The 18,797-nt window shown below is 44.2% G+C and overlaps 2 long non-coding RNA genes and 1 pseudogene across 3 annotated transcripts in view; all 3 read left to right on the top strand.

The window, feature by feature from the left end:
• LOC310673754 (opsin-5-like) overlaps window positions 1-18,639 on the top strand; it is a 29,522-nt pseudogene extending 10,883 nt beyond the window's left edge. The window contains exons 2-3 of the transcript XR_014515479.1: window positions 17,070-17,219; window positions 18,016-18,639. The product of XR_014515479.1 is annotated as an opsin-5-like (transcript). The remainder of the gene's footprint in view (window positions 1-17,069; window positions 17,220-18,015) is intronic.
• LOC310675270 lies at window positions 3,938-4,730 on the top strand. Its single transcript, XR_014510015.1, has 3 exons — window positions 3,938-3,991; window positions 4,544-4,577; window positions 4,670-4,730. It is a non-coding gene; the product is annotated as an uncharacterized lncRNA (long non-coding RNA).
• Window positions 4,742-7,935, top strand: LOC310675253. Its single transcript, XR_014510000.1, has 3 exons — window positions 4,742-4,870; window positions 5,531-5,674; window positions 7,506-7,935. It is a non-coding gene; the product is annotated as an uncharacterized lncRNA (long non-coding RNA).
• Window positions 18,640-18,797: the final 158 nt, after the last annotated feature.

The raw sequence follows: 18,797 nt of genomic DNA on the forward strand, positions 1-18,797 counted from the left end.
GGGAGGCTAAGGGCAGAGCCGAGTTATCTGTGACACAGTTGGTCAGTTAGTTCAGTATTTTTATTGATTTACTTGATTTAGAGGGGGCAGCTCCCCCCCCCCGCCTCCCTGGCTATGCCCATGCCAGAAGCCTGACACATCATCTTGGGTGTGGTGATGCTTTCAAGAAAGCAATCCCCAATATTCATTTTCTTTCGTTTTATGAACTGGTTTTATAATGTGGTTTGGTTTTATAATGTGTTAAAGAAAGCAATAATATTTTGCTATCATTATAATAGCTTCTACGGATAAATTTGACTAAGAAAACTTAGTCGCGTCCCTTAAGAGGAGCAGGGCTTGTGGCTGCTGGTTTTCTCAGGGCCCAGGGGTGCTGCATCGCACGAGGTTCATTGTGACATCTCCCTCTGCTGGCTCATTGTTCGCCAGAGCTCTAGAAGGCCTGGGATCTCCTATGCTTGGATCATTCTGTGCTTGTGAGAGTAGAGACAGCATGTAAGTAGGATTTCTTTCAGCATATCGGACCCTCTTAATTGAGGGTCCGCGTTGCGCACAGGCCATAGGTACAGCCCCCCTTCCTTCGGAGTGGTGGTGTGATCGAGGGAGGCCTTTAAAAGGCAGCGGTGCGGCGTTGGGGGGGGGGTTTACCTGGGTTTGCGCTGCCAAACACCTGCCCACCCACCCTCGATTTAGGTTTGTGCTTTGGCCTTGCTCTGGACTTCGGTTGGTCGCCTGTTTTGGAACAGGGGCCGGGTAGGATTTTTTTCCATTTGGCAAATTTGTACTGGCCTCTTGGTTTTTGTCTACTTCTTAGCAATTGTCACAACTTTGTAAGGTTTGGCGGTTAGGCATTGGCTTAGTGAAATGGGGGGGGGGAGGAGCGGCCATCGCCTGCCCCTCCAGGTACAAGGGTATTCCGCTAAAGGGCCATGCCAGGACCCAGCGGGAACCCCGGGGTGAGTTTCAGTTGGTCGCCATTGATGGAGCTCCCTGTTGGTGGTTTACTCTTCCAGACTTCCTGCAAGGTGGGCAGGAGTCAGATATAGTTATTGCCAATGCCTAAGCCAGGCATGCCCAAAGTCCGTTTCAGGGGCCTAATTTGCAAGTAAAGTATGGATTAACCAGTGAAACACAATGGCAATACATCCAATTGAAACATATGTTGGTGATAAGATCAGAGAGTGGATGGAAATTGAGAACGTATGAGGAGTTGAAAGACAAACTAACAGGCTGGCTGCAATTTCATCAAATAAACGCAGTATGGAAGGAAGACAAAAAAGTAGGGATAAACGAGAAAAAATCTAAATTCCAGATAGAAATAATTGAAGGTAAATCCAAGTTATTATCTAAAATGTATGACATATTATTAGATTGGGACACTAAAGATGAAGAAATAAAGGAGGTCATGACAAAATGGGCAATGGACTTGGGATACAATATAGAGTATGATAAGTGGTTGAAATTATGGACTAGTGGAATGAAATTCACGGCATGTTTCTTACTCAGAGAAAATTTGGAAAAAATGATGTATAGGTGGTACATCACACCGGCAAAACTAGGGAAAATATACAAAACAGGAAATAAGGCTTGCTGGAAGTGTAAAATCAAAGAAGGCAATTTCTACCATATGTGGTAGACCTGCGAAATAATGAAGAAGTTCTGGGAACTTATTTATAATGAGTTAAAAAAAATATTTAAATATACCTTACCTAAAAGACCAGATGCCTTCTTACTAGGAATAATTGGGGATGAAATAAAAAAAGAAGATAAGACATTATTCCAATATGCCACAACCACCGCTAGAATATTAATTGCACAAAATTGGAAAAGCCCAAATACCCCAACAATCAGAGATTGGCAAACAAAATTATATGAATATGTTGAGTTAGCAAAAATGACACAAAAAATCAGAACCCAAAAAATACAAAGTTTATTAGTGACTGGAATAAATTTATGGTATACATTGAAGGGACGTAGGGAATAAATTTATGGTATACATTGTAGGGACGTGGGTGGCGCTGTGGGTTAAAGCCTCAGCACCTAGAACTTGCCGATCGAAAGGTCGGCGGTTCGAATCCCCGCGGCGGGGTGCGCTCCCGTCGTTCGGTCCCAGCGCCTGCCAACCTAGCAGTTCGAAAGCACTCTCGGGTGCAAGTAGATAAATAGGGACCGCTTACTACCGGGAAGGTAAACGGCGTTTCCGTGTGCTGCGCTGGCTCGCCAGATGCAGCTTGTCACGCTGGCCACGTGACCCAGAAGTGTCTCCGGACAGTGCTGGCTCCCGGCCTCTTTGAGTGAGATGGGCGCACAACCCTAGAGTCTGGCAAGACTGGCCCGTACGGGCAGGGGTACCTTTACCTTTACTATAGAGACTTAAAAACTATAGCAGGTTTGATATAAGTCTTATGACACGTAAACCAGTAACAATTAATAGCTGGAGAAAAAAGAAAGAACTTTTATTAAGAAGCCCGAAATCGGGAGGGAAGGAGGTCAAGGAATGTGTAGAGAAAAGGTTTAAATATTTAAAGATATAAAGATTCAAGGAAGAAGACAAAGAACTGTAATGGATGTTATCTTTGTGCTATGTATGGATATTTCTTTTGGATTTGTTGATTTGTTTTTTTTCTTTTGGATTTTTTTTTCTTAAGAGAAACTCAATAAAAAGAAATTAAAAAAAGAAAAGAAACATATGTTGGAAAGGCAGTTTGGCCCTGACGCTATAGCAGCATCGGAAACACCCATGTTGCTACAATATTTAATCTCTGCAGCAAAAACAAAAAACTCTACACTTGCACGATATAAAACTCTACTCAACAGGAAGAAATATGATTTAGAATATGATAGACAAAAATGGAGTGAAGAGTTAGGGGTACAGATAACAAATAATATATGGGAGTCAAGTATAACATCAACAGAAATAGCCTCTGTGGATCTAAGACTAAGACTTCTTCAACAGAAAATAATATTCAGAGTCCCCTGGACTCCAGCAAAACTATACCAGAAGAAAATAACAAGTCCAGACAACTGCTGGAGATGTGGGAGTAAAAATGCCAACTTAGTACATATGATGATTAAATGCCCAATAATAAGATCATTTTGGTGCGAGGTGAGGATATTTACAGCAAGAGTAATAAAAAGAAATTGTTCTTTAGCGGAATTAAATTTAATTCTAAATTATATTCTGGAAACGTGGGAGATTTCAAGGGGTCAAAACAAATGGATGTACCGTGCTATATTAGAAGCAAAAAAACTTGTTTTGATGATTTGGAAGAGCCGCAAAAAGATTCCGTTGAGCACATGAATTGATAATATGACAGACTAGCTACATACAAACAAATTGCATGTCGACGCAAATTAAGAATGGATAAATATGAAGAAATCTGGAAGGAATATTTAAGCGATAAGGCGGATAATGGTGGGAAGTAGGGGGAGGAGAGAGAGGCGGGGAAATATTGTTAAAAAGGTGTAGTCATAGGTCTATCAGTGTATCCAAATCTGAATTGTCAAACTGTGTTATTAGTGTTATTGTGGTTTTTGTTGTATGTGTGCCCAAAGTCCGTTTCGGGGGCCTATTTCCTGGGGTAAAATCACTGGAAAAACCCTCAGCAATTAAACCCAATACCACTCACATTGCTGTACTCAATAAAGTTGTGGCCTAAATTTTGCCCCTTCACCTTCAGAGTCCAATTCTGTCTCCGTGTGTTCTCCTTCTTCTTGGGGGTGCGCAAGGGGGGCCTTGATGCGCAACTGAATTCTGTGGTGACGGGGAGCTTAGAGGCGTGAATGCAAAAAGCAGTTTCGGGACGTAGATCAGGAGAGGACGAACTGTGAGCCCCATTTCTCACATTTTTCTCTTTCTTTTCTAGGTTTACCAGATTGCGAAAAGCCATTTTGCAGATGGCAAGGAAAAATAAAGTTTGCCCTCTCCCTGAGTCCTCCTCCCCCCCGCCCCCCGCCCCCCCCCTGCAGGGCCCTTTTCCAAAGGACTTCCAAGGTAAACCTCTCAGCCTATAGAAGCTGATTATTCCAGTCAGTGGCGTAGCGTGGGGGGGTGCAGGGGGGGGGCCGGCCACACCGGGCGCAACATCTGGGGGTTAGGGTTAGGGGACGCAAATTCACGGGTTAGGGGGTGCAAATTCACGGGTTAGGGGGCGCAAATTACTTGCCTTGCCCCGGGTGCTGACAACCCACGCTACGCCACTGATTCCAGTCCCTCCGATTTCTCAGGAAAGGCCTCTGTCTGAGGCCTGTTTGGAGCTGTAGAGCATCGTATCTGTTATGTACTGATGTTCTCACCCTGGGCCAGCAGGGGGATACTGTAGATAGTTTTCACTCAGGTCCACGTCAGTTATTTTAGGCAGGAAACCCTGGGTTGTTGTTGATACAATGTTGGCAGACGGCTCCTATAAAAGCAGGCCGGCTGAGCTGTTGGCTGTTCAGTCTGTCCAGCTTACAATAAAGAGCTGCTCTGGAGAAATCGCTGTGTCGTCTGCTATGTTCGCCCACAACTTAACAGTATCCCATGTGGCTCTTTGTTTCCCTGCAGGCTCAGGCAAAAACGAAGGAAGGTCCCCCGGAAGGTAATGCCTATTTCCATGGGTGTGTTCAGAAAGTCTCTCTCTGTGTGTAAGAAGCCTCTCTAACTGGCAGCCTTCTCTTCTTTCCCTTTCAGAAGAGCTCATCCTGGAAGACCTGGAGGAAGAGGAGGAAGAGACGGGCGGCACGGGGGCACCTTAATCTTCTGTGTCTTTCCTTGCAGCTTGCAGAGATGACATGGTGGTAGCGCAGCCTTGTCTCGCTGCCTCTCAGCAGGCGCCGCCCCAGGCCAAGGCCGTTTGCTGGGCCCAGCCGTGGAAGCAGCCCCTGCCAGGCTGTGGTCCAGAGCATCTCTCCCAGGCTGGCGGGGGTCCAGGTGGGGGACTAGAGAGAGGTTTGGGATGGGGGAAAGGCATTCAGCTGTGAACCTCGCTATGGGAAGCCAGTCTCTCAGCCCGATTTCCTTCACTGAGGGGCAAAGGGGATTAGGAAGCTAAGGAAAACCAGAAGAAAAAGACAACCATTCTTTAAATCAAACCTGAATATATATCTAAGGCAGGAGGGAAGCCAGAAGCAGCCACAACATTTTTTTTCGTATTTTAGATTTTTGTACACAGCTTTGTGGGCCTCGGGCTTTTAAGCAATTTATAAATTTGTAAAATAATTTTTTAAAAAATTATTTGCCCCTATTGTTTCAATTTCCTGCTCGCACCAAAGGTAACTATCAGACTATATTGTACTAGGATGATTTTACAGATTCCTGAGTTGGAGAATGTCATCGGTAGGTGGCAATGTTCCTCTCTGTACTCTACTTTACGGGCACCCATACTGTCTAACCTAAATGCAGGTAGCAGCCTTCAGCGGTGCATGCTGGTGCCTAGTGTTTTGTTGTCGCTCTTCTCTGTGAAAACAAGTGTGGGTCTGCATGCAGTGTTAGGTTTTATGCATTCTTCTTTCCCATATTGTTTGACACTTCTCCTTTGCTTTCTCTTCCTAGGCACCCCGTGAAGTGGCCCAGCAGGCGGTAGATGCGGATGTGCATGGCTGGGGGGGTGAGCACCTTGGCTGCTGGCCACAAAACGGCTTGTCCCTTGGCCACCCAGACATTCTCCTCATGTGTGGAGGCGCCATCCCTCCCCAGGTACTGTGCACCACCATCACAAGATGGCTTGTTGTGAGATGATTAAATTGTTCCCAGTGAGGTGGGGTCTCCATCTACTTTCTCCTCCTCCTCCAGGCAAATGAATACCATTGAAAGGCTTTTAAAATAGCATCTAGCTTTTGAAATGTGGAAATCCTTCAGCAAATTTGGGAAAGCGTTGTAGTTTCTAGGTTTAAGGTTCACAGAACAATGCAGTTGAGAAGCAGCCTCCCAAAAGCTTTCGAAAACTGCCAATATAATCAAATAATTTAAATATCACTTTTTAAATTTAAAAATATTCATAAACATTTTAAGAAATGAAGAAAAAAGGGACCAGTTTTCTTTACTGAAATAGAAACTATATAATTTTTCTTCTTCCAGAATTGGCTTTTTTCTGGGGGGTGGGGTGGGGTTATAAACAAGAATATTGTTATACAAATGAGTATAGTGTACCAAGTATTCTTACGTCATTTATATATCACAAAAATAGCATAATAAATGTGGGGAAATATCTACAACTGAGAACTGGGCAAAAACAAACAAGATGAATTTTAACAGGGAGAAATGTAAAGTATTGCACTTGGCCAAAAAAAAATGAGAGGCACAAATACAAGATGGGTGACACCTGGCTTGAGAGCAGTACATGTGAAAAGGATCTAGGAGTCTTGGTTGACCACAAACTTGACGTGAGCCAGCAGTGTGACGCGGCAGCTAAAAAAGCCAATGCAATTCTGGGCTGCATCAATAGGAGTATAGCATCTAGATCAAGGGAAGTAATAGTGCCACTGTATTCTGCTCTGGTCAGACCTCACCTGGAGTACTGTGTCCAGTTCTGGGCACCACAGTTCAAGAAGGACATTGACAAAATGGAACGTGTCCAGAGGAGGGCAACCAAAATGGTCAAAGGCCTGGAAACGATGCCTTATGAGGAACGGCTAAGGGAGCTGGGCATGTTTAGCCTGGAGAAGAGGAGGTTAAGGGGTGATATGATAGCCATGTTCAAATATATAAAAGGATGTCACATAGAGGAGGGAGAAAGGTTGTTTTCTGCTGCTCCAGAGAAGCGGACACGGAGCAATGGATCCAAACTACAAGAAAGAAGATTCCACCTAAACATTAGGAAGAACTTCCTGACAGTAAGAGCTGTTTGACAGTGGAATTTGCTGCCAAGGAGTGTGGTGGAGTCTCCTTCTTTGGAGGTCTTTAAGCAGAGGCTTGACAACCATATGTCAGGAGTGCTCTGATGGCGTTTCCTGCTTGGCAGGGGGTTGGACTCGATGGCCCTTGTGGTCTCTTCCAACTCTATGATTCTATGACAACATATGTTTCATTATTAGTGGTCAATGTAGAAGTTCTTAGTTCATGAATTGGTTTAAATAGTTAGGAAGAAGGGAAGAAAGGGCTGGAGGGGGGAATGGCGAGTGGAGTGGGGTAGAATTTGCTTTTCTGCTTTGAATCTCTTGACCTTGCTATAATTGTTGCCCCTGGCAAAAGATTCGTATAGAGCCACAAGTCTCTTGTTGTATTGGAGCAGAGGTGAAAATGTTCACCACTTTTGATGATTTCATTCTTTATGTTACATAGGATAACACCTAGAGCAGAGATTGGTTGAACTTGTAGTCACTAGGATTTTGCACACATGGTGGGGTTTGCATAGGTGAGAGCATCACTGTTTTCCCTCATAGCTAGCATACTAAGTTATTTTCCCTTCTCCATGTGTGCTACCTCCTGAACTGCCATCGCTAAACTCTGCTCTTTTAGCATATGTTCTGCAGAATTTTACTTTACAAAGTTTGCATGCATGTTTTATGTCTGTTTTTCTCCTGAACAGGATTATGACTTCTTGTATGCCTCTGGTGTTTCCAATATATTTGGCCCTGGAACCCGAATCCCAAAGGCAGCTGTCCAAGTTCTTGATGATATCGAGAAATGCTTGGAAATGAGGCAGCAATCTCCGTAAACCTCTGTCTCATAACAAACTTTATATCTTATAGTTTGTGTTGATGCATTGTGATTTGTTGATAAAATTGTTAAATCATCTACAATGTCTGGTGTTGCCTTATGCTTTCTAAGAAAGTGGGAAATCATCTGCAATATTATTACATATGTATGTAAGATCTATCAAAGAATCTAAATGAAATGAGTAAATTTAAAATTTTTGCATATAAGACGGCATTATATCTGAAATACATTTCAGATCTTTGGAAATGCAAATTACAATTTAAAATAAATGTTACTGATACAGAAAGGTGGTGAAATTATGTCCTGCTGTTTCATACTGTTTGTTCACATGCCTCTTGCCCTTTCGGTCCAGTCTCGTTGCCCTAGCTTTGTTTGCTTGTCAGATTGACAAGGATCCATTTCCTACCCCTGGTAGTCTGCCTCAGGCACGGGCAACCTTTGGCCCTCCAGATGTTTTGGCCTACAACTCCCATGATCCCTAGCTAACAGGACCAGTGGTCAAGGATGATGGGAATTGTAGTCCAAAACATCTGGAGGGCGAAAGGTTGCCTATGCCTGGTCTACCTTTTTCTTTTCCTTCTCAATAGCCTCTGTAGAGTCTGAAGTTGGTGGCCTTACGGGAGATATGGGCGGTTTCCAGTTCTGTGACCTCACAAATCCATTACTGAGATGACATGCACAAGACGGATAGAGCGACCCTTTTATGAAAAGTCCATTTTTTGTAAGGTTCTTGTTCAACAGCCTTAATAGAAGTATCGAAGGGGGAGGTGTTAACAGCCCGTTAAGCAAAGGTCTTTTCTTATTCTTCAAGACGCCTGTGCCTCTTGAGACTCCATCATTGACACCTGAGCTCAGCATCCCATACAGTCCAACAAAAGCACAAAAACAAATGCCAAGTTCACTAACATTACAATCTCTTTTAACTCCATAAATACCTCCTCTGCCAGCTATTAATATAGCAAACTCTAATTTAGTCCATGTGTCAAAATTCCTTGAGATTCCTCAGTTCTTGCCGGCAGGTCTTTTTTTTTTAAAGAACAGAGACCTTGGAATTATCCTGCAAGCAGTTTATTATAAACTTCCTAGGAATTACTGCCCTTGCAGTGTTTCCCTGGGAGACTTCATGATCTGGACTTTAGAGCAACGTTTTCGAATAAGACTTCTGCAGCTGCAGCGGATGGATTTGGAACTTCTCCACTGTCTGTCTTTCTGAATGAAGAAATGTGCGCGTTATCCCTTCCTGACCAAATCACTGACACATGGCAATTGGTGGTATGCTTGGTGCTAAAGTAAACTTTCTGGCTACAGCAGCACTGGAGGCGCTTAATTTCATGCCGGAAAGTTTTGCTGAAAGTATAGTAAATGAAAAGGGTTGTAGGCTGTTGAGGGTTTAGCAAAAAGACATGGCAACATTCACTGAAGTGAAATATTGACCACAAGCTGACTGCAGTATATGGTGTCCATGCGCTGAAGAATCCCACACTGATCAGTACAGCCATCTGTAAAAACAACCACTTATAGTTAGTTAGTTAGTTACTGGCTGGCTTTTTATATTTTCTCCTTCTCTAAACTACAATGAACAGTAATGCAGGAAAGGAAGTTTGCCTGTTGTGGCTTCTCCTGAAACTGCAGTACTCAGCACCCTAGAAGGGGCGATGCAGCCAGCAGACAGTGGGCCAAGGTGGTGAGCCGAAATGTCACCTACTGCTTTGGACCAGCCAGCTAATGGCAGGCTTCTAGGGAGAGTATTCTTGCTGTGCTGGAAGACAAGGTACACAAAACAGGTCAACCAATACATTTTCTTCAGTACCGTGTTGCACTTCTGGGGAGAACTTGCAAGCCTTTCAACTTTCCCTGGAGTCCATATCAAAAGTACCCAAGAAAGGAAGAGCTCAGTCAAGACCACAATCTTTCCTAAATACGGTGCCCTGTGCAAGGCCAAAACCTGGTGCCCCCAAAATGCATCTTCTCAATTTTGCAACCCCTTTGCTTGGCGCTCTGTGTGGGGCAACTGCCTGAACCATCCTAAATCCGGAGCTGCCCCCACCTGCCAAGCTGCCTTCTCCCCTCCCGGGATGGGGACGGGAGCCTGGGGCTGGAGCGGAGGTCCTCTGCCAGGAAAGCAGCGCCTCCATCCACAGAGCCGGGTCTACGGAGAAGTTGGCCAGATTGGGACTGGAGGGGTTGCAGACCCCCCCGTCCATGGTGCGTCCCCCCCCCCGGGCAGCTGCAGGGGCGGGCGAGAGGCGGCCCAACTGGCCGCGTCTCCTCGGGGCGCCTCTGGGAAAGAATCCTGCCGCTGCCGGGGGGGGGGGGCGTCACAACAGTCCGGGGGGGCCAGCAGAACAGACCCCTCTGGGGGGGCCTGGCCAAAGGACCCCAAGGAAACCTCTGGAGCTTCTCGTCCGCGGTGTCGGGGGGGGCGCCTCTGCCGGACAGCCCCCCCTCGCACGGAGCCTGGCTTGGGCCCCTCCGGCTCCAGCAGCCCTCCCGGAGCACCGGAGCCGCCCGGAGAAACGGACTCCGCCCGGCCGAGCGGGAGCGGCGGGCGCCGGGACCCAGAAGCCGGCCCGACCCCGGCCACGCCTGCGCGTTGCAATGGCGGAGGCGGCGCCAAAGGGACGCGGGCGAAGGGTTTTCCAACCACACCAGCGGCTCCCCAGCGCAGTTTCCGACAGGCGGGGAGGAGGGGCCGAAGGAGGCCGCGTTGGGCACGGCTTTGTTTTAAAGGCTGGGAGGGGACCGCGTCAAAACACAAGATTAAAACACAAAATGCATAAGGAACACAAAAGCGGAACAAAGCAAGAACCGCCTCCCTCCCCCCACGCGTCCCAAAGGATATAGGATGTGGGTCAGCAGAAATGAAGAGAAAGGTTTTCACTTGGTAGCTTAAGGTGCCTCGTGGAGGTGCCAGGTGAGCCTCTCAGGGGAAAGCGTGCCAGTATAACTCTTTCCCTTGAAATACCGCACAATAAGTGAAGATGCAGCAATGGATCACAGAATTGTAGAGTTGGAAGGGACCCTGGGGTCATCTAGTCCAGCCACTGCAAGGCAGGAACTGTTAAGCTGAGGGTGAACATATCAGACGACACAGTGATTCTTCAAACAGCTCTTGTTTATTCAGAGGCAAGAAGAGAACTGAACTGAAGGGTTCAGCCAGCCTGCTTATATAGAGCTCCACTACAACGCAACAGTAACCACTTTCTATAACTATCCAATCACTGAACGCCACTTTCAATCCCTTATTTGCATATGTGGACCTGAGTGAAAACTATCTACAGTATCCCTCTGCTGGCCCAGGGTGAGAACTTCAGTACACAACATTACCTATTGTGGAGAAAGGCCTGTGAATAAAATACTACTTCGCATTAAAAAAGAAGACTGCTATGGCTTCTAAACCTTGAGTTACAGAGTATACACTGGCTGTGGGTCATGACGTTTGCATCTTGCACCGATTTGTTGGCTGATTGTGAATGCCTGTAAATCACACTGCTTTCCTCCTCCTCCTTTCAGGCATCCTGACAGTTCTGGGGAATTCAGCTGTCCTGGCAGTAGCTGTAAAGCGCTCCTCCCATCTCAGGTCACCTGAGCTCCTGACGGTTAATTTGGCCGTAACCGATCTTGGAATGGCCATCAGCCTGACCCTCAGATTAAGAGTCTCAGGCTCTACTGACTGAGCTGGGAACCCATTCCAATTTTCAACCTGGTTTTAAGAGCGTTGGGGTGCGGGGTGAGTGACAAGCCCCACTTTGGGAGCCCCAAAATGGTGAAAGCAAAACCTCCATTAGTATTTTGTTGGGGGAAAAGGTTTTGTGCCTTTAAAGGCTGTTTAAACAGAAAATGAACAGCTTCAACCCTCCATGGAGGAGACTCAGGCTATGTACAAACAATATCTTTGAAGCACATTTCCAGTCCATTTTCCCCGCTTAAAGAATTCCGGGCACTGCTGCTGGGAATTGTAGTTCTGCGAGGGGAAAACTACAATGCCCAGAATTCTTTGAGGCAAAGAATGTGCTTCCAATGTGCTTTAAAATACAGTGTTTATACGTAATTGGCTTGAATTTCTGCCTGTTTTAAATGCCTTTTAACAAAGCTATTCACACAGTTCCCTTTTAACATACCTCCCTTACAACCTTTTAAAAAGATTTATCCCTAATCATAATCTCTCTCTTCTCCTTCTATCCTGAAAAATCATATTAAAACCCTTGGGCAGCAGGGAGGGAAACATAGAAAATCATTTAAAAAACCAAAAATCGCCCATTTCTATTCAAGCAACCAGAGCGGAAACAGGATCTTGCACTGAACGTCCCTTGGTATATCATCATAGTCAAAAGCGCAATGTAGAGCAATGCAGAAGCATCTGCAAACCTGCCCTGATTTGTTGACAGTTCCCACATATTTTCCCACCATTCTTAACCTGCATGTGGAAATTTCTGATCAGAACCGGAAGTGTGCAGCTGTCTAGAGCTCTTTGTCTGTCTGCTCTATGGTGGAAGGAGGAGTTCTGTCTTTCTGCTTGCTCTCCCAAGCACTGCTGAATGTGTGGCGCCCTCACAGGCACTATTGATTTTCAGGACTCCTGTAATAAGATGCAGAAGATGCAGTAGGGGAGGCTCTGACACTTTTGACCCACCAAACTTCTGCTGTTGAAAAAGCAGTCAGCTTTTTGAGTTATGAAAAGTTAGAAGGATCATGGACCATACGACACAAGCTTTTACTCAAAAGTAAATTCTGCTGAATTCAGTGGGGAACCCACTTGCAATCAAATGAACACAGAATTGAGGCCTTAGGCTTAACACACATGCTTAAATTTGTGAAAGTCAAAAGTGGCTAAATAAATGGTGAAAACTTGGCTTCTATCATCTAAAGTTGGTTGAAAGGACACCCTGTTGTGTTGTTTAGTCAGAGATGGATACGAAATACAAAAGAGCATTATCTTCCCAAGTGATGCTGCCTTGGCCGCTCTGAGCGAGGTTAACCTTTCCAGACCCTTTATTTCCCTGGCAGATACTTGGGGTAGAAACTCCCTTTTGCAAACTGGAATTAGATGGCTGTACCTATAAGGAACAGGCAGCTTTTGAACTGGCACAGCATATGCCGCCTGGCAATCCCAGCAGATAGGAGAGGCTTGTTGCTGCCCATCAGCTGCCATCCTCTTATGACAGGCTGCCATTCCTCAAGTACTTGAGGAAACTGAGTTGGCCACACCTGGCTGGCACCAGGGGAGCTTGAGAACATAAGAAGCATAGAACTGTAGAGCTGGAAGGGACCCAGCCGATCATCTAGTCCAACCCCCTGCAATGCAGGAATATATGGCTGGCCCATCTGGGGATCAAACCTGCCACCGTGGCAATTTATTTGTTAAGAGGGTGGGGGAAAGGGAACAGTTCTTCATAAGGATCAGAATAAATGGGGCTGAAATTGCGTCCTTGAAAGCACCATCCCGGATTTGGAAAACTGATACCAGGAGCCATAGGTGCAAACAGCATTTATTGGGGGGCAGGCTTTATTTTGGAGGCTAAGGGCAGAGCCGAGTTAGCTGTGACACAATTGGTCAGTTAGTTCAGTATTTTTATTGATTTACTTGATTTATAGGGGGCAGCTCCCCCCCCTCACCTCCCTGGCTATGCCCATGCCAGGAGACTAACACACAGTCTTTGTTGTGGTGATGCTTTCAAGAAAGCAATCCACAATGTTCATTTTCTTTCTTTTCAAGAACTTTTATGGACTTCCAATCTATATAATGTGTTAAAGAAAGCAATAATATTTTGCTATCATCAAGTAAAGTATGGATTAACCAGTGAAACACAATGGCAATACACCCAACTGAAACATATGTTGGAAAGGCAGTTTGGTCCCGACGCTATAGCAGCCTCGGAAACACCCATGCTGCTACAAGATTTAATCTCTGCAGCAAAAACAAAAAACTCTACACTTGCACTATATAAAACCCTACTCAACAGGAAGAAATATGATTTAGAATATGATAGACAAAAATGGAGTGAAGAGTTGGGGCTCCAGATAACAAATGACATATGGGAGTCAAGTATAAAATCAACAGAAATAGCCTCTATGGATCTAAGACTAAGACTTATTCAACAGAAAATAATATTCGGAGTCCACTGGACTCCCGCAAAACTATACCAGAAGAAAATAACAAGTGCAGACAACTGCTGGAGATGTGGGAGTAAAAATGCGAACTTAGTACATATGATGATTAAATGCCCGATGATAAGATCATTTTGGTGTGAGGTGAGGATATTTATAGCAAGAGTAATAAAAAGAAATTGTTATCTAGTGGAATTAAATTTAATTCTAAATTATATTCTGGAAACGGAGATTTCAAGGGGTCAAAACAAATGGATGTACCGTGCTATATTAGAAGCAAAAAAACTTGTTTTGATGATTTGGAAGAGCCGCAAAAAGATTCCATTGAGCACATGGATTGATAATATGGACAGACTAGCTACATACGAACGAATTGCATGTTGACGCAAATTAAGAATGGATAAATATGAATAAATCTGGAAGGAATATTTAAGCAATAAGGCGGATAACGGTGGGAAGTAGGGGGAGGAGAGAGAGAGGCGGGAAAATATTGTTTAAAAGGTGTAGTCATATCAGTGTATCCAAATCTGAATTGTCAAACTGTGTTATTAGTGTTGTTATGGTTTTTGTTGCATGTGTCTTTTGCGATTGCTGTTTGTATTGAAAAAAAATGATTAAATAAATTAAAAAAACAACCATTGATGGAGCGCCCTCTGTTGGTGGCTTACTCTTCCAGACTTCCTACAAGGCAGGCAGGAGTTATTGCCAATGCCTAAGCCAGGCATGCCCAAAGTCCATTTTTTCAGGGTCCTAATCCGGTTAAATCTGGCCCCTGTGTCAGTTGATTTCCTCAAGCTCAACAACTTTGGTCAGCCCTTCACTTCATCAAATCTGGACCTCTTTGGAAAAAGTTTGGACACCACTGGCCTAAGCCAATACCACTCACATTGCTGTACTCAATAAAGTTGTGGCCTAAATGTTGCCCCTTCAGCTTCAGAGTCCAATTCTGTCTCCGTGTGTTCTCCTTCTTCTTGGGGGTGCGCAAGGGGGGCCTTGATGCGCAACTGAATTGTGTGGCGATAGGGAGCTTAGAGGCGTGAATGCAAAAACCAGTTTCGGGACGTAGATCAGGAGAGGACTAACTGTGAGCCCCATTTCTCACATTTTCCTCTTTCTTTTTTAGGCTTGGAAGGCTGAGAAGAGCAATTTCGCGAATGGCGGAAAAAGAAAAAGTGCGCCCTCTCCCCGAGTCCTCCCCCCCCGCCTCCCCCTGTGGACCCCTTTTCAAGAGGACCACAAAGGTAAAACCTTTCAGCATATAGTAGTTGATTTCAGTCCCTGAGATTTCTTAGGAAAGGCCTATTTTGAGGTTTAGATAATCATACCCCATGTGGCTCTTTGTTTCCCTGTAGGCTCCCCATACTTCATTGGCACTTCAGGCAAAATAAAAAAAAAGTCATCCAGAAGGTAATGTCTATTTCTGTGTATGTGTTCAGAAAGTCTCTCTCTCTCTCTCTCTCTCTCTCTCTCTCTCTCTCTGTGTGTGTGTGTGTGTGTAAAAAGCCTCTCTAACCCGCAGCCTTCTCTTCTTTTCCTTTCAGAAGAGCTTGTAGCACCCTGCTTGTGGTTAACGCTTAGCTGGAATGAAATATTCAACGCAGCAATAGAGAAATTAAAATAATAATTTATTTGTCAGACAAATAAATGATTGGCACAGTGGTATATTTACCAAAAGCTCTGCACCACCCCAGCCCTGGTGGCCAGCACTTATATTCCCTCAGCCCAGCCTCCTTACTCCTCCTTTGGCTGCCTCTGTCCAATCAGCCTGGTTGAAATTCCTATTGGCTGTTTGCTAGAACCAATCATAAAAGATACACCCATTTCCTATTACCTTTTATGGGAGACAAAGAGCTATATTTCCTTCTATCATATATCTTACATTTGTCTTGACAAGGCATCATAATTATCAGATCCCCTATGCCCTTTGCTCTTCTGCTCTTGGCTCTTCTGCCCTTGGCAACAGGGACAGATGGCTAAAACAGATGGCTCATGGTTTTAAATCTTGTCATATAAACAGAGGTCTTGGGTTCACCTTCTCACACACCATCAATGAAATGAGAATCTAACATAAGAATCTAACATTTCTTACTTTCTAGATTTTGCATAGTTACACTAAAATCAATACATTTCATATATATAACACATAGATTTTTAGAAGGAAAAGAACTTAATAAAAAGCAGTTTCTAAAGCAAACCCTTCAATTTACACCCCCCACCAGCTGTTGTTGCTTTTAGCTCTTTGCTCCTTTAACCTTCTCAGGATATCTTAAACCTTGAGAAGATATCCTGAGTTTGAGTAATTACCAACTCTAATTAATGTTTTTGCAGCTTGGATTGTATTCTGTAATCTGTATGACCTTTGTTCCCAACTTTTGTTCCTTTTTACAACTTTGAAGTACTGCAACAAATCAATGAGGGGCCCTGTTCAGAAGAATAAATATCTGCCAAGGCTAAACCTCTGAAGCAAGCATCTACAGATATATTTTTAAGCTTATTTAAAATACAGATCTTTTGATCAGATGCCTCAAGCTCATCCTGGAAGACATTGAAGATCTGGAGGAAGAGGAGTAAGAGACTGTGCGGCATTGGAGCAGCTTTATCAATCGTTAACAGTTCTTGGCTGTTGTAAAGTTTTGCTTTTGTGTCTTTCCTTGAAGGTGAAGCTTGCGGAGATGAAGTTGTAGCGCTGTCCTGTCAGAATGCGCCGCCCCAGGCCAAGGCCATTTGCTGGCCCAGCAGTGGAAGCAGCACGTGCAAGGTATTGGGGGAAATGCTGTGGTTCAGAGCATCTCTCCAGGGCTCTGCACTAACTCCCTGTGGCCCTGCTCTGGCAGCGCATAAGGAATGTGTCGGTCCATGTGTGGGACTAGAGAGATGTTTTCGATGGTGGAAAGGTCCAGATTTTAAAAGCTGTGAACCTCACTATGAGAAGTCAGTCTCTCAGCCTGATTTCCTTCATTGAGGGGCAAAGGGGTGGAGATGATGAGGCTAAATCATCACTGAGTTCTGTGCAGGAAAACCAGGAGAAAAAGACAACAAATTTATAAATAAAACATGAATAAATATCTAAGGGAGGAGGGAAGCCAGAAGCAGCCACAACACATATTTTGCTCCTTTATATTCTCAGATGGGGCGCTGCTGAGAGTGCTGCATGAGCCAGAGTTGTGCTTAGTTTGTACTAGAAATTGGCTTTTAGGAGTGTAGCTCCAGCCCTCTGGAATCCATTCCCAGCTGGAATTAGACAGGTGCCTAGCATCATAATGTTTAGGTGTCTTCTTGTAGATGTTTTATTTAGGAAAGCTCTCCCTAATGTATAACCCAGTAAGTCATCTGTAGGATCTGTACCATTCTGCCAGCAATTACCATCATCATCTGTTACTTGGGTATAGCCTGGAAGGTTCATAAAACCTCTCATGAGATGCAGAACTTCAACAGGTCTTCAAATGCAGCAAAGCTGGAAAAGAAATTGACATTGGTGGGTCTGTGTTGTCGCGAGCAGAGTATTTTTGTATTTTAAAGAGCAATAGGAACACAGTGCTGCTTTGACTCAGACGTTGATTCTGTCCCTACAGATTGAAAATTATTGTCAAAATATTGGGAAAATGCCAAAGCACTTATGGATGCTATGGACTGGGCTGTGGTTTGTGTTCCATTTGAGTTGCAGACATTGAGCAACTCCTCTGTTTTTCAGTTGTTAGATTCATTGGTATGAAAGGTTATTGTACTGTATTAATGAGAAATAATATTAATATTAAAAACATTTATACCCCACCCATCTGGTTGGGTTTTCGCAGTCACATACATACTGGGGACTAACTTAAGGTAATGATGAACCTGTATACTGTAAGACTCTCAGATCTTGCAATACATGGGCTCATAGAGGAAGCATGTGGTATATATATTGCTATTGGATGATATGCTTTGGTCCTGGCATATTTTCTTCTATAGGACTATAATTTGAAACAGGTGACATTCTATTACGATGTAAAGCATCTGATAAACACAAAGAATGCTGTTCTTAATTTCTTATCCTGATCTTGTGTTATTTTTTACCGCTAGAGGGCTGCTGTAGTGCAGACGATACTGCTTTTGGGTCTTAGGATAAAATGAATGGGCAGCCTAAATAAAAGCAAGAGCCAATTGTTTAAATATCTCTTAAATGTTGAAGCACTAACCCTTCATTTCTCTCTCACCGATTTGAAATAACAGATAGAGAAGGAGAAAATATAAAAAACCAGCCAGTAACTAATTATAAGTGGTTGTTTTTACAGATGGCTGTACTGATCAGTGTGGGATTCCTCAGCGCATGGACACCATATGCCGCAGTCAGCTTCTGGTCAATATTTCACTCCAGTGAATCAATACTGCCCATTGTTACCTTGTTGCCATGTCTTTTTGCTAAATCCTCAACAGCCTACAACCCTTTTCATTTACTATGCTTTCAGCAAACCTTTCCGGCGTGAAATTAAGCGCCTCCAGTGCTGCTTTAGCCAGAAAGTTTACTTTAGCACCAAGCATACCACCAATAGCCACATGTCAGTGATTTGGTCAGGAAGGGATAACGCGCACATTTCTTCATCCAGAAAGACAGACAGTGGAGAAGTTCCAAATCCATCCGCTGCAGCTGCAGAAGTCTTATTTGAAAACGTTGCTCCAAAGTCCAGATCATGAAATCTCCCAGGGAAACACTGCAAGGGCAGTAATTCCTAGGAAGTTTATAATAAACTGTTTGCAGGATAATTCTGAGGTCTCTGTTCTTTAAAAAAAAAGCCCTGCCAGCAAGAAATGAGGAATCTCAAGGAATTTTGAACACATGGACTAAATTAGAATTTGCTATATTAATAGCTGGTAGAGGAGGTATTTATGCAATTAAAAGAGATTGTAATGTTAGTGAACTTGGCATTTGTTTTTGTGCTTTTGTTGGACTGTATGGGATGCTGAGCTCAGGTGTCAATGATGGAGTCTCAAGAATAAGAAAAGACCTTTGCTTAACGGGCTGTTAACACCTCCCCCTTCAATACTTCTATTACGGCTGTTGAACAAGAACCTTACA

This window comes from Podarcis tiliguerta, assembly GCF_965153285.1.
Source record: "Podarcis tiliguerta genome assembly, chromosome: 3".
Classification (NCBI taxonomy): Eukaryota; Metazoa; Chordata; class Lepidosauria; order Squamata; family Lacertidae; genus Podarcis; species Podarcis tiliguerta.